Source organism: Cupressus sempervirens, chromosome 1 (assembly GCF_028749045.1).
Source record: "Cupressus sempervirens isolate cs-2001-9-10 chromosome 1, ASM2874904v1, whole genome shotgun sequence".
Taxonomy (NCBI): domain Eukaryota; kingdom Viridiplantae; phylum Streptophyta; class Pinopsida; order Cupressales; family Cupressaceae; genus Cupressus; species Cupressus sempervirens.
The window spans coordinates 70,803,992-70,818,148 of NC_143118.1; the positions used below are offsets into that span (position 1 = coordinate 70,803,992).

General features: G+C 37.8%; 1 protein-coding gene across 3 annotated transcripts in view; it reads left to right on the forward strand.

Moving 5' to 3' along the window:
* Positions 1–14,157, forward strand: part of LOC149576196 (uncharacterized) — a 106,214-nt gene that overhangs the window by 22,783 nt on the left and 69,274 nt on the right. The window lies entirely within an intron of this gene.

Below are 14,157 nucleotides of genomic sequence, written 5' to 3' on the forward strand. Positions count from 1 at the left end.
GAATGTATGTACATGATTTTGTACTTGTTTTTAAATTACTCATTGTAATCATCTTAATGATATTTTTGATAATCATGTTGGGTTTTGCTATTTTCAAGTATTTGATATTATAATTTATTAGCTCTTATACTGTTATACATCATTTCATAACTAGTATTTCAACTATATGTATAGTATATTACAGCACCCCTACCCCCTCGGCCCCCGCCCATTCCTCCACTCTCCCTGAAGCCCTTCCAAACCTCAGCCAACAGTGATGAGCATCTAGCCCTTTTGTTCCCTAAGGCTAGAATAAATAGATAGTAAGGAAATAATCGATTAATGAATTAATAAGCCTAAACTTATATTATGACAATTAATTATTCAAGGTGCACTTGAACCCCTATTTTTCAGTCATTAGCATGTAGCCATTGGGGAATCTAGTCGACTTTATCTTCTTGGCATGACAGTGAGAAAAGGGAATTAGAATCTGCTATTTTCTCTGAGTGTTAAAAGGAATGAATTGGAAAAAATGGCTTTTTGGAGTGCTGGATTCTACATAAGGAATCGCTTCTTGAGAAGAAAGCAAGGGATTCTGATTTCTTCATTTTATTTTTATATCTGAAAGTATTTCTGGACCCTGTGAAGATGGGAATTCTGGATGGAAACCTAGGTGGTCTCTTGACATCCATCAGCTAGCGCAAATCTAAGAATATTATCTGGCACAGGTCTTGGTAGAATAAATCCTATATTTGGTGACATAATTCATCATCTGGGCAGTACGAAGGCTGCAAGCAAACTGTAGAAAGTACAGGCATGAACATAGGCCGAGTTCATCATTCCAACCTCCAGGGGGTAGATGTATTCAAGGAGCCACTACTATAAAATTAGTCCAACATCAAACTCTGTCAGTGCATGTGCCCAATTTATCGTTTAGTTTAGTTCTTGATGGATCCATCCTCAAAATCAGGCAATAATAAATGGTATATTGCTGTTCATTTGTTATCATCATAAATCGATCATTTCTAGACTTAGGCTTGTCGGGTTGTTGCGATAAGTTTCTCAATCACATAAAATTTCAGTTCTTTTGACAAAGACTCTGATCAATTTAAAAGGTTAATTAGTTAGGGTATTTCAGTGGTATCAGAGCCACAAACCCTGCTAGCCTGTTGGGATTGCAGTTTGCTTTTTGCATGTATGTCACAGATTATTGGATGTCAAAATTATAGTTGCTTTTTGACGTCTAACCCAATCCATGTCACTTTAAGGTGGTTCTATGTTTCCTGAGGGTTTGAAGTGCACAGCTAGAACAGAAGAAGCAGGTCAAGACAACAAGAAGACGTTGAACTTAACCCAGCTGAAGTTGGGATGGGATAAAGAAGAGATGGCAGCCCGCAAAGAGAATAAAATAATCAACTTAATGATTTCCTGATAATTTCTACCCAATACCAGCAACAAATGATGCAACAATTTCAGGTTTGTCTGATCACGACAATGGGACAGTTGAGAGTTGGATGTTCAAGGTCAGGAAGCCCCAGTAGTTGCCACAACAAAAGTGAAGCTGGGCACGAGAGCCAAGACAAAGCAACTTCTAACATTGTGAGAACAAAAGATACAAGGTTCGATCGACCATTGCATCCTACCTTCTTACCTTGTCCAATTGAGAGAGAACCAATTCCCGAGGTTGAGGTAGAACAGACAGATAAAAAATGATATCATGGTAGCTCAAGATGAATGCCTGCAGCCTCCGGCTGATGTAAGGTAGCTGCTAAATTTAAACCAGTTCATGAACCAATGTATGGACAAAGCAAGGATTTGTCTAGAAGGGCAATAAATGAGCGCTAGAGGGCACGTTAGACAGAGCTTCTAGCTGGTGGAGTACAAGGATGCCTTGAATATAATTACAATTTCAACTTTCAATGGGACTAGAAAATTATTAGCCAGATCATGGGTTCATATGTTGGACACCTTTTTGGTGCTCAAACCCATAGAAGAAGAAAAGGTGAAATTTGCTACTATGCACCTAGAAGGAGTAGCATATTATTGGTGGCATCACGGTCTTGTCTCCTAGGATCATGCCATGGTTGAGTCTTATGAAGAATTTATCAATAGGCTAATTACACATTTTGGCCAAAAGGACAGAGAGTTATATTACAGGGAATTAGCTCAGTTGAAACAAGTAGGTCAGCTGAAATCCTACACCAATGAATTCCAAAAAAATTCACTTGTGGTTCTTGATATGCCTCAGAAAAGAGTCAGTGTTATTTGTTAAAGGTCTAAGTGACAGATTGAAAGGATTAGTTAAAGCTCATAGTCCCAATTCTTTAGATGATGGTATTGGACTAGTAATGGATTTAAAAATTACAACACCCTGCCAACCTCAAAAGAAAGATTTCAGCCCATGGAAATCTGACAAGAAGGGGCCAAATCAACAAAGAAACACGAGTTTCAAAGGCTGATCAAGAAACATGGAGTGAATTTAGGAGATATTTGTGCTTCTCCTGTAAAGAACCATGGGAACCGGGACCTTGCTGCCTTGGAAAAGGCAAGCTACACTTGATTGAAGAACATTCACAAGAGGAGGATTAGGCTGAGCCAGAAGATAGCTTTGAGGAAGAATCTGCTCCGAGCATCCAAAATTGCTTCGTCTACAAGAAAGCTCGCTGTTATATAATATTTAATGTCTTGAATGAAAAGGAACTTTGGCCAGAAAGAGGAGAATTCGCTGACGAGGAGATTTATGCTCATTAGCAGACCTGAATTTTCTTTTGAAAAGGTGTTGAATAAACTCCCCTTTCCCTCCTTACGGAAGCATTAATTGTTATGAAGGGGCATAGTCTCCCATCTAGGCCGACGTGGCCGTTCTCACCCAATTAAAACATTTAAATTAATCCTCTTTTATGATCCATGTGCAGGTCAATTTAGTTCAAGAGGGGGGCAGAATTTAAATTGTGACCAACTCAAAGAGATTCCTTGGAAGGTGGTGGAATCCGCCACCCTTCAAGGAATCTCTTTGATTTGGTCACCTTCACCTCCATGTTTAAGTGCTCTTGCTTATTGTTTCTCCTGCAATGAACAAGGCAGAATTACAGGCCTTTCGAGGATTTTCTATACTTCTTTGTCCAACTCACAAATCTGCCTTGTTCAAGTCTTCATCATTTTCACTCTTGAAGACCAAATATTAGTTCCTAATCATTAATAGTCTAAGGCAAATTTCTGTGGTGTATGAAGATTTTCTCTCAAAGCTGGTGGAAATCAGGGAGGCATGAGGGTTGTTAATCCTTGTCTCAAAACCAAATCCTCTCTTTATGCAATTTTTATCTTGAAAAGGGGGAATTCAAAACCTTTTGAGGATTATCCATCTTTCATCTGTCCTAAAACTCTCATTTTGATCTTTCAATTCCTATTATTCTTATCCATTTGCTCATCGCTCATATTGAATGGATATCAATCCCAGGTGGAAATCAGAATAAGAATTTTCTTCATTGGAGGATGATAGGGTCTGCCGTCCTTCAAGAAAGTCACTTTAATTTTGATCAACTTCAACGTTGATTTTTTATTTAGCTCCACCTTCCTGTTGTTTTCTTTCGATCATTCAGGTTTAGAGCATTAGTTCATGTTATACCTTTCTCCAAATCGCTTTTCTTCCTTTCACAAAGGAGGGAGGAATTCAGGCTCAGAAGAGGAAAGAGGATTCCTCTTTGGGTGGCAGATTCTGCCATCCTTTGAGGAATTTTCCTCATTCAACACCAATTTTTGCCAACGCATAATGTCTTCCCAAACTTGTTTGATTACTTCCTTATTCATTTTTCTTGATCCCTTTGCATGTTAGGAGGAAAAGAATTATGTTTCAAGCTTCCAATCACAAGGCAAAAATCGTGTTGTCTAGAGGTTTCTATGACGATCATCTTTAATTCTGTCCAACCACCTTCATCTTGAGCTGTAAAAATGCCCGCATCATGTCAAGTTGAAACGAGGAATGAATTAGCTTGTCTTGAGGATCTCAAGTGTTGTCTCAAGTCCCACATTCTCATGCCCGGAAATTCTGCCCTTCGTAGATTAACAATCCTAGGTAGGGGGTGGATTCCACATGTAATTGAGAGTTTTGACATAGCCTAACACTTTCATCTCAAGAAAATTTGTTTTGCGCTTCTCTTTATTGAGAATTTCATGATTTCATCCTTCATTTCACCCAAAGATGCCTCAAACTGACCCTACTGAAGAGGAAAAATTCAGAACATCACTTGCATTAAGAATCCTAGGAGGTAGGCAGATTCATCAACCTTTTGAGGATTCTGACATGTCTTGCAACTTCATCTCAAAAAACATCATCTTGCGCTTTCTTTTTACTTTTTTCATCACTTTGTGGTTGGAACACGTTTTTAAGAAGGGGCAGAATTTTGGGGGGTTAGAGGAACTTTTCTCTTGGGTGGGTGGAATCCACCGCGCTTAGAGGAATTTTCCTCTTAACAAATTGTTGTCCATACTTAGTCATTTTTTCAGCTTGGAGGGCACGGGGATTTATATAAAACATAACATTTAAGTTAAGTTATTTCTATATCAATATTGTCAGGATCTTTGAGATATATTTTAGCTTTATAGGAGTTATAATAAAGATTATAGATTTTGTGAGTTTTCAAAGAATTGTAGACTTAGCCAAATTTTAGGGTTCAACACGCCTTCAACATTGTTATCTCCTATAACTTTTCCGGACTTTCTAAGATCAAAATGAAGCCGGAACAAGGATTTCGAAAAGGTTATAATTCATTTCATCACAAATCCATTGATTCAACTCCACTTCCCTAGCTAGCTTAGCCTACCTCTCACTTACACCCCTAGCAACCTTGACTTCCCAGGAGGCCAATATTGCCTAAACTCATTTCTTGGACTAAAGCAAAAAGAGGGGTCCCCTTATGCAATGGAACAATGGTGTGAAAACCTCACAACAAACCCCTCACATGACATATATGGAGGTAGGTACAAAGTATAGTGACATTTGTCCGAGAATGGGCTCATGGTGTGGCAGATTACGATGTAGTGTCAACTTGCATTTTCTGTAGGGGTTGTGCTGCAGAGTTTGCATGGTGTTTTGACTCTTAGGGATGGCTTTCTACGGAGATCCCTATCATGTTGGAGTGTTGGAGGCTTCAAGAGCCTGTGAGGGAGAGAAGATCCACTCCTTTCTTAGGAGGGTTGAGTAGGTATTTTGAGAGGGATATTATGAGCTTAGGAGGGCCTAACAATTAGCATCAGGGGCTGAGACCATGTGGGTAGGGCTATGACAACTTAGAATGAGCTATGCACTTGACTTCGAATAGTAGAGGAGGAGCTAGTTCAACATAGGGCTTAGGTGGTAGCCTTGGCGGAGCAACAAAGGGCTCATGTGGCAGCATTGGAGGACCAATTGGTTCACGAGAGAACTGAGCAAGCAGCAGTAGAGAGTCGCTTTATGAAACTCTAGAGGAGATGGACAAGAAACATAAGGATGTTATAAAGGAGGTGTTTATGGTAAAGGCCTCTCAGGAGAGACAAATGTTAGCTGGGAAGGATTTGTAGTGATGGATTGAGCAGGTTCACCAGTTAGGAGAGCAACTGGTGGCATCATCACCTCCTCTTACGCCTTCCTCATCAAGGATGCTCTCTAGGCCCTTAGCTTGTTGACTTATTTTTTGTATAGTTGTATTCCCCATTTTGTGGTGTTCTCTGGAGGAGACATTCTTTTTAGGAGGGATGATGTTGGTTAGGTTAATTAGTAATTTTTAGTTGTTGTCAAGGGGTCAACAATTGGCCGACGGTAGGTATTTCGACACTTTTATATATATAGCATTGTACTTACCTTGGGGATATGATTATGTGATGGTGTGGTCATATTATTGTTATTGGGAATGCTTTGAGATACATTGTAAGTTTGTTGATCCATGAATATACATCTGTGAATTCTCTACACATCGTGCATGTACTAGTTATATTTTAGTTGCATTTTGTTATGCTTTGAACATTACTCTACGGGGCAAACAACAAGTGTTGTCAGTTTTGGTGCATCTATCCCATATCATTGCCATCATCCAATGGGCTTTTATATGCCATTATTGCTCTATCCATCTTTGCCTCTAATGTGCTAAAGTTTGGGACATTAAGGCTAGTAAAGGCAACCTATTTCTCATGAAGTCTACCAAAATCTTTAAATGAATACATCTTTTGAAGGGCCTTCATAAACCCACGTCTCACCTTGGTAGTATCACTAGGAGACCACCTTCCATGCCTAGGTCCATACCATTTTGAATTAACACACATGTAGGCATATCAAGTGGAGTGTTGTAAAAACCCGAACTGTCCTCTGACTGTAATAGTGTTATGTAAATTATGATTTTTATTGTATTTTACTGTTTTGTGAATTTTGTGAATTTTGGATGCCAAAACTTGTAAGAGAATGAACCACAATTATTTAAAGTCACACCAAAGCAATTGAAATAAACACTTATTTTAATAATTTCGCTTACATAATCCAGAATGAGCAAATTAAAATAATCTGGTTATAATTATCAGAAACTGGTGCCAATTGACTAGTCTCTTGGTGCAGGCCCAATCGCAGGGTTGAGAATGCTGGAACAAGCTTTTTGGTGGCGATTTGGATAGCCTTAGCTCCATGTTAATGCCCAGGGCTCTAGTGCAAATCACAGATGACCTGAAACTGCAAACCCAATCTGCCCTTGCAATTTATGACACATAAAACAAGCCGCAGATCCCTTTTAATTGAATGCGATTGCTTGAATTGCACACGTGGATGTTGGCAGGGTTGCCCACATGGTTGGCAGAAAAACGCTAACCCTGTTACTTATACTGTCCAGCTCTGTGAAGGATTCAATGATTTCAAAACTCACAAAGGATCACTGCTCAGCCAACGTTATACTCCAGAAGTCAATCTGCAATCACTGAATGCCACCAATTTGAACTTTCCGACAACAACACACAAATGCAAGGAAATATTCGATTCCTTTCTCAATTCTCAGAATGTTCGAATTCAATCTCCAAGCTACAATATACATAGTAGGAGATTGTGCAAATGTTATACCTCAACAACGTATTGCAATTAACCTTCAGGTTGATCTCAAAATTCCTCAGAACAATTGCTTAAACCCTCAGCCAGATAACTCATTAAGAAGATATAATAATTAAGACTATTCTCCGTAGCCATAGATTTACAGTAGGAGATGTTGGCCGATTGTATACTTAAGCACAATTGCCAAGAATTTCTTAGACTTAACCCTTATACTTCAGCAAGGGCACACAGTTCAGAACTCAGGAAAAGCCACAAAGGCAAATATATTTTCAAGTCTGCTTTTTTCAATGAAATGAGGTCTCATTTATAATCCTTTGTTGGCCAAAGTTTCCTAAAAAACTCCACTTCAAAAATTGTGGAAGTTTTCCAAAAAAACTCAACACTAGAAACCTTCAAGCGCACTTTTTAGAAATATCACTTAATATCATTATTATAATAATATAAACATTATTATAATAATGGAACTTAATAATTAATGAATAAATAAGAGCTCATGCAATTATTAACTTTATTTACTGCAGGTGACGACCATTTCTTGAAGCCACTCATTGCACTGCCAAAAATAGACCTACTAAAAATAGTAAATCCACAGCTGGGACCCCCAAAACACCCTATCAACTCACGAGGGTCGTTATGATGAACTAACTCCATCAATTGCACAGACTTGCCAAAAACGGGGACATTACATGCCTAGGTTCATACCATTTTGGATTTAACACACATGTAGGTATATCAAGTGGAGTGTTCATAGCGTTCCACCTCTACATGAAAATTGGCTTAATGTACTCTTCATATAAGTCCAATTGATTATCCTTAGCCAAAATTATCTCCTTCATCTTTTGAGTTGTGTTGTCAATGGTCTCATATATCTCTCCAAGGTTAGGACCGTATCAACATATCTAATGACATCTACAATAGGAGAGATGATGAAGCAAACATATTTGCAATAAGAATAAGAACAAAATCAGAATTTTTTTAGTTAAATGATTGAAAGTCAGATTTTTTAAATTAAAATCAGAAATTGAAAAATCTGAAAATTGAAATAAATTTTAATTAAATATGAGAATCAGCAATGTTTTACCTCACAATGGACCACCACTTGTCATCAAGGATCCTCTATTTGATTGTTTTTCCTTTAAGAGTGTTTGGAGTAGGCCATGTATTCTACTATGAATGCACTACCATAATCTATAGAGCATCATGCAACTCGATCATCTTCTCTAACAAAATGTAGTAATCGACATATCTTGCCTCTACAGGTTTGAAAATTTCTTCTTTGAAAACGTCCTGAAGAGAGCAAGTGAGGTGTGGTGGTTGCAAATGAACAGTTGAATATCTCTAACTTCTGTCACCACTTCCTTTACCCAATCCAATTACCCCATGTTAAATGCATTTTTCTATGCATGAACACATAATAGAGTCCAAAAGATGTGCTTGTAAGCACCCACCATCATTAAACCAGCCAATTTGCACACACATGCTGAATCAGTGATCACTTGAACAACATTTGAGGGCCAATCTCCTCTATGGCCTCTCTTAGAATGCTAAATTGAAAACCTGCAGCCTTGCATTTCCTTGAACAATTAACGACTTCAAGAAAATAAGAGCCAATTGTGCATGTGAGTATGATGTTATTGAGTGGTGAATGATTAATATTTGTCCATCCTCACACCACAATGGACCAACCTGTCTTTATCCAAATAGGACTCACATCTTCCATCACCAAACTCTCCTTCGAATATGCTTTGTCAAGGAGGGTAAGTGCATAGTTTAATGATCTTTAGGGGGTACAAAAGAGGGACCAATAGTAGCTACATCTTTGATTGGTTTTATAAAGATATTACTGAGTGGCAAATGACTAATATTTGTCCATCCATACATCACAATGGACCAACCTGTCTTTATCCAAATAGGCCTCATATCTCCCATCACCAAACTCACCTTCGAATATGGTTCATCAAGGAGGGTAAGTGCATAGTTTAATGATCTTTAGGGGTACAAAAGATGGACCAATATTAGCTACATCTTTGATAGTTTTTATAAAGAAAGGAGAACATGCCAAATGAAATGGGTGGCAGGGGCATAAAAGAAACCAGCAATGGAGGTCTTTGTCGATTCTCGTGCTTGCACATTGAACAACTATTGAACTGACCTTGGCTGCCCACTATCACTAGATTTCCTCTTTCATTTTTTGTGTTTTCACACTATGAATGACACTGCTACTAGATGACATAGGGCGATGAGTAGTTGGCTATGAGGACTAAGGCGTTATGAAGGGCAGACATTTAGACTTTCATTTAGCTTCCATGCGTAATCTAGAGTACTCAAACTTTGCATCCTCCTTTAGATTTTTACAATATCTACCTTCTGTACTTGTTGTATGCCTAAAATGTGTGCACACTTCTATTAGTCATTATATCCAAGATTGCTCAAGAATGAGGTCTCGAATGGCGGCTCATAGCTCTCTATTCATGGAGTGCAAAGGTTTGTGATGGAGGCCCTCAGTTTGACCTAGTTTGTGCCCATGCAAGTACATCATAAAACGAGAGATTCAAGGATCAAAATATGCATGCAAATGAAGATGCAAACTAATCTAAATGATGACAATGCAAAGCAATGTAAGAAAGGAAATCTAATCTATGAAAGGAAATAACAATGTAAGATTAATCTATGAAAGCAAATATGGATTTAAGCTAATATGAAAATGCAAAGATGGATCATGATGATGGAAGCCATGCATGCATGAGAGAAGAAGACAAGAAGATAGAAGTTCTCCACAAAAACCTTTAATGCTCAAACTCCTCCAAAAATCACTCTCCAAACCTGCAGCATAATTGTGGATGTCAAAAATGAGGAGAGGGCTCTCCCTTATAAAGAATAATGGATGATTAAGATTAAGAAGCAATAAGATTTAATCAAAGGTGGAGAAAGAATGATCTGTGTGAGACAAAATTCCACCAGTGAGAAAAGTGGAGGAAAATTAAATGGAATCCCACTTAGAAATATGTGCATTTAAGTGTAGAGGAAAAAAAATTAATTTAATTTTTATTTATTTTGTTTCATTTTTCAAGTGGGATTTTATTTAATTAAAAGGGAGCAAGTTCTTTTCATTAAATAGGAAATATTTAATTAAATTAAAAGAGGAATTTTTCTCCTAATTAATTAAACGTGGATTAATTCTTTAATTAAAAGAGAGGTTTTCTTTTAATTAAATAAGACTTAGGATAAAATGATCAAACCTTAGAAAATATTGAAATAATTGAATTAATTACAATTTCATCAAAGAAATTGATTTGAATTAATTTAATAAAATATTGCAAACCATTGATTCAGGAAATTGATAAATTGAATATTAGGGGCCCATAGTCTAGGCGACCATTTTAGGGTGCATACATTTGCCTCGCTTTGACTAATGTGTGATTGATTTGGGAACACATGTAGTCAAACAAAGAAATTGAAGTGTGAGATCGATTTGGGATCACAAAACAACCCAGATGTGTGGTCGATTTGGGAACACATCAGGACAAAGAATACAAATAAATTTTGACTTAAAAAAGTCAAGGATAAAATTGATAAAATTGAATCAAGGATTGAAGTTGATAGTTATTGCCCCCTCGTGATTGAAATCGAAATAAGATAGAGGAGAAACAACAAATTGATAAATTCAATTAAAGCGAACAAAAGATAAAGTTCTTGATGTAAGATGAAAGATGTAAGAATCTCAGAACCAAGGTAGATCATCAAGCATGAAATATTATGCCCCAAAGGTGAATTAGAAGAAAAGAAGTGCGGTGAAAGCAAATGGAATGTAGAAATTTGGAAGATATGGAAAGAAACAGAAAGAAGAAAAGAAAAATTTCTGTAAGAAATAGAATGGCCCAAAATCAATCAATTGTTTAAGATAGAAATTTCGATTGAGATCACGAAAGAAGATAAGGAAATGAAGATCAAAACATGACCATAGTTGATTAAAAGTCCACAAGAAAGATGAAGGGAAAACCCTCTCAAACTCATAATGCAGCCTAAAAATGCAAACTAACATGAAGTCTAATAATACAAGCTACATGAAAATGCAAAGGTGTACTTGCAATAGAGCAATTGTAACATAGGATTTTGTGTTCAACATTCATTAGAGAATGTTAAAGAACTTATTTTCATCACTGGGCCATTATTAACAAACATCATAAAATCACACAATCATCCCTAGTCACAAGCGCAACTATGAAGATATGAATGCGATTTATATCAGATTGGAATGTGGAAAGATTCTAACATAAGCATCAAAGACATAAAGGTCAAGATGACTTCGATGTTAGCTTACCCAATTTAATGTAGCAAAACCATGCTCGCATCAAGGCATAGATGCCAGGATGACCATAAGAACGGTTGTGCAAAAATAATCAAGGATGATGCCTCAAATCTCCTATGTGTTTTAGGGGGACAACAAGAGACACTCTAGAGTTTCAAGACCACACCCACAAGTAGAAAACAAATAAAAACATGCCCTATGCCCCAAGTCCTCTGGCTATGCATCCTAGAGAGACTTATTAGACAAGGACACTCAACGAAAATCAATAACAGTCAGCACAAAAAAAATCATGACATAGGTCAAGCATTAAGTGTTTGTGTTAAAAAATTTAAGTGTGTTAACTGATACTGAGTTCCGAGGATAAGGATTGCGAGCATGTAAGATCACATGACGAAACTGGATAAGACCAAACCGATAAGTGTTGAAAAACACTCGATGTCAGGGTTTGTATTGAAAAATACAGTTGGGGTGGTGTTGAAAAACACCATTTGTGAGGTGTCCTAAAGACTAACTCAACCAAGAGACCAAAGCTAACACAATTATGCCCCCTAGACAAACACAAAGACCAATTTCATATAAGGACAAGGAATGATGGAGAAAGGCTAAGTGTCGAAGACACGTGCTAAGAAACAGGGGTGCAAAGGCCTCAAGTAGCACCCGTTTTCAGGTTTTCACCACTTGGATTATTATTATTACTATTTTTGGAATGTATAATATTTTTGGAAATACATCAAAGCGCTTATTACTAAGATGATCATTTTTTCAGGACTTTCTCCAATTTTTACAATTTTGACAGTATATCATTTTTTTGTATTTTTTCAGGATCAATAAATATGTACAAAGATGCCCCCTGACAGAACGGGCATCATGGATAGAACTTCTTCAGGTGTAAGACATTGATAGGATCAGGGAGCTGCTCTCCCTCTGCTGTAGACAATAAATAGCAAAGCAACGTGAATCGGCACGGCCGAATCGAATCGTGAATCGGGGGTGAATCGCTGGTGAATTGGCAAATTTGAAAAATCCCTTTAAATGTAAAGATTTTAACAATTTAAGACTTATTTCATGCACCCTTTATTGAATATAACTTAAAAACACTATAACATCATCAAATAGAATCTAACATACATAAACATGAAACATAAAATCCATCACATACGTAACTATGTTATCATTATGTACTAAAATGTAAATTGTATGCTAGCTGAAGTAAATAAAAATCAAATGATCATAATGATTCAAATCATAGAATCAGTAAGATGAAATCATGAAGATCTATAAGACATCAAATCATAAATGTATGTATAAATCTAAGATGAAGATCCATGAAAGTTTGAAACATATGTCTATCAGTGATTCAGTATCACTATCAATATCTATACAGTGTAAACAAAATATAAAAACAAGGCTCTAGCTCAAGCCTCATCATCCTCATCATCATCCTCTAGCTCTGTTGCAGCCTCAACCTCAGCCGTTGTGTATCCAGTTTGCCTATGAGAAAAACGTGTAAGGTAGGTCCTAGAGGACCGCCGAGCCATGTCCCCTGCATGGGCAATGGGCTCACGAATAACATCACTAGGGCTTGCGTCTGTGCGTGCGCGTGTGCGTCTACCAATGCCTGAACGTGCTCTAGCTGCCTCCTTTGCCCTGGCCACAGCCTTAGCCTCTACATCCACTTGGTCAACCCACGCGCGGTCTTCCTCAGTGAAGACTGGGTCCACGGTCTCTGTGATCCACTCTGATTCTGGATCAATCTCCTCCAGAATGATCGGAGAGGAGTCAGCGCCCAAAATTTGTCTGATCCTAAGACGAAGGTTGTAATGAACAAAGACAAGATCATTCAACCTCTGCATTGTCAACCTGTTTCTCCTATTCGAGTGGATGTGCTCGAACATGGACCAACTGCGCTCACATCCAGAAGCGCTGCTCGGCTGACTCAGAATACGGATGGCAATTTTTTGAAGGTTTGGGGTTGTGGCCCCAAACATTTGCCACCATCTATCTGAAATAAGGAAAAAACAAAAACAATTAGTCTCATTTACAAATTACAACTCTAAAATTAATGCATTAAATTAATCAACTTTAAGTTTAGAATCTAGATTCATGAACATTGAATATATTATTTAATTTTTACCTAGTTTTAGTGTTGTCTGAGCATTTATGGCCATCCTGCCAGAGAAAAGTGGCCCCTCCTTATTATTGAACTGGTCTAGCTCAACAATCGTAGCAGTGCTATTTTCATCGCTACTCAATCTCTGAATCACTGTGTATAAGCCAGTGAGAACATTCGCATCCGCCTTGAACTCAGGACGGAAACGAAATGCCGGATTCAGATAGTAAGCTGTTGCGTGGATGGGTCGATGGAGCTGATTCTGCCATCTCCTATCAATGATGTCCCAAATAGGGCCATACCTCTCCTGCACTCTTGCATATTGGGCTCTGATGGCCTCCTTGGCCCTATCCATGCCCTCATAAATGTAGCCCATAGAGGGCTTCTCCCCATCAGCAGTTCGTAGCAAAGCTACAAGGGGCTCAGTGACCTACATATAAAGTAAAACAAAAAATTTGAGTCAAAACTTAAATATAAAATAATATAACTTAAAGTAAAAGCAAAATACTAAATGTTAAATTGCAATAAATTTACCTTAAGGATTTCTCTAGCGGGTTTCCAAAAACCATCCTCATCAAATATGCAATCCGCCACATCTAACCCTACAGTGGTCGTAGCATAGGAAGAGCAAATCCACTCCTGCCCAACAAACATGCTCCTCAATCCATCCCTTGATGTCAACAAGGACTGCAAGGTGAT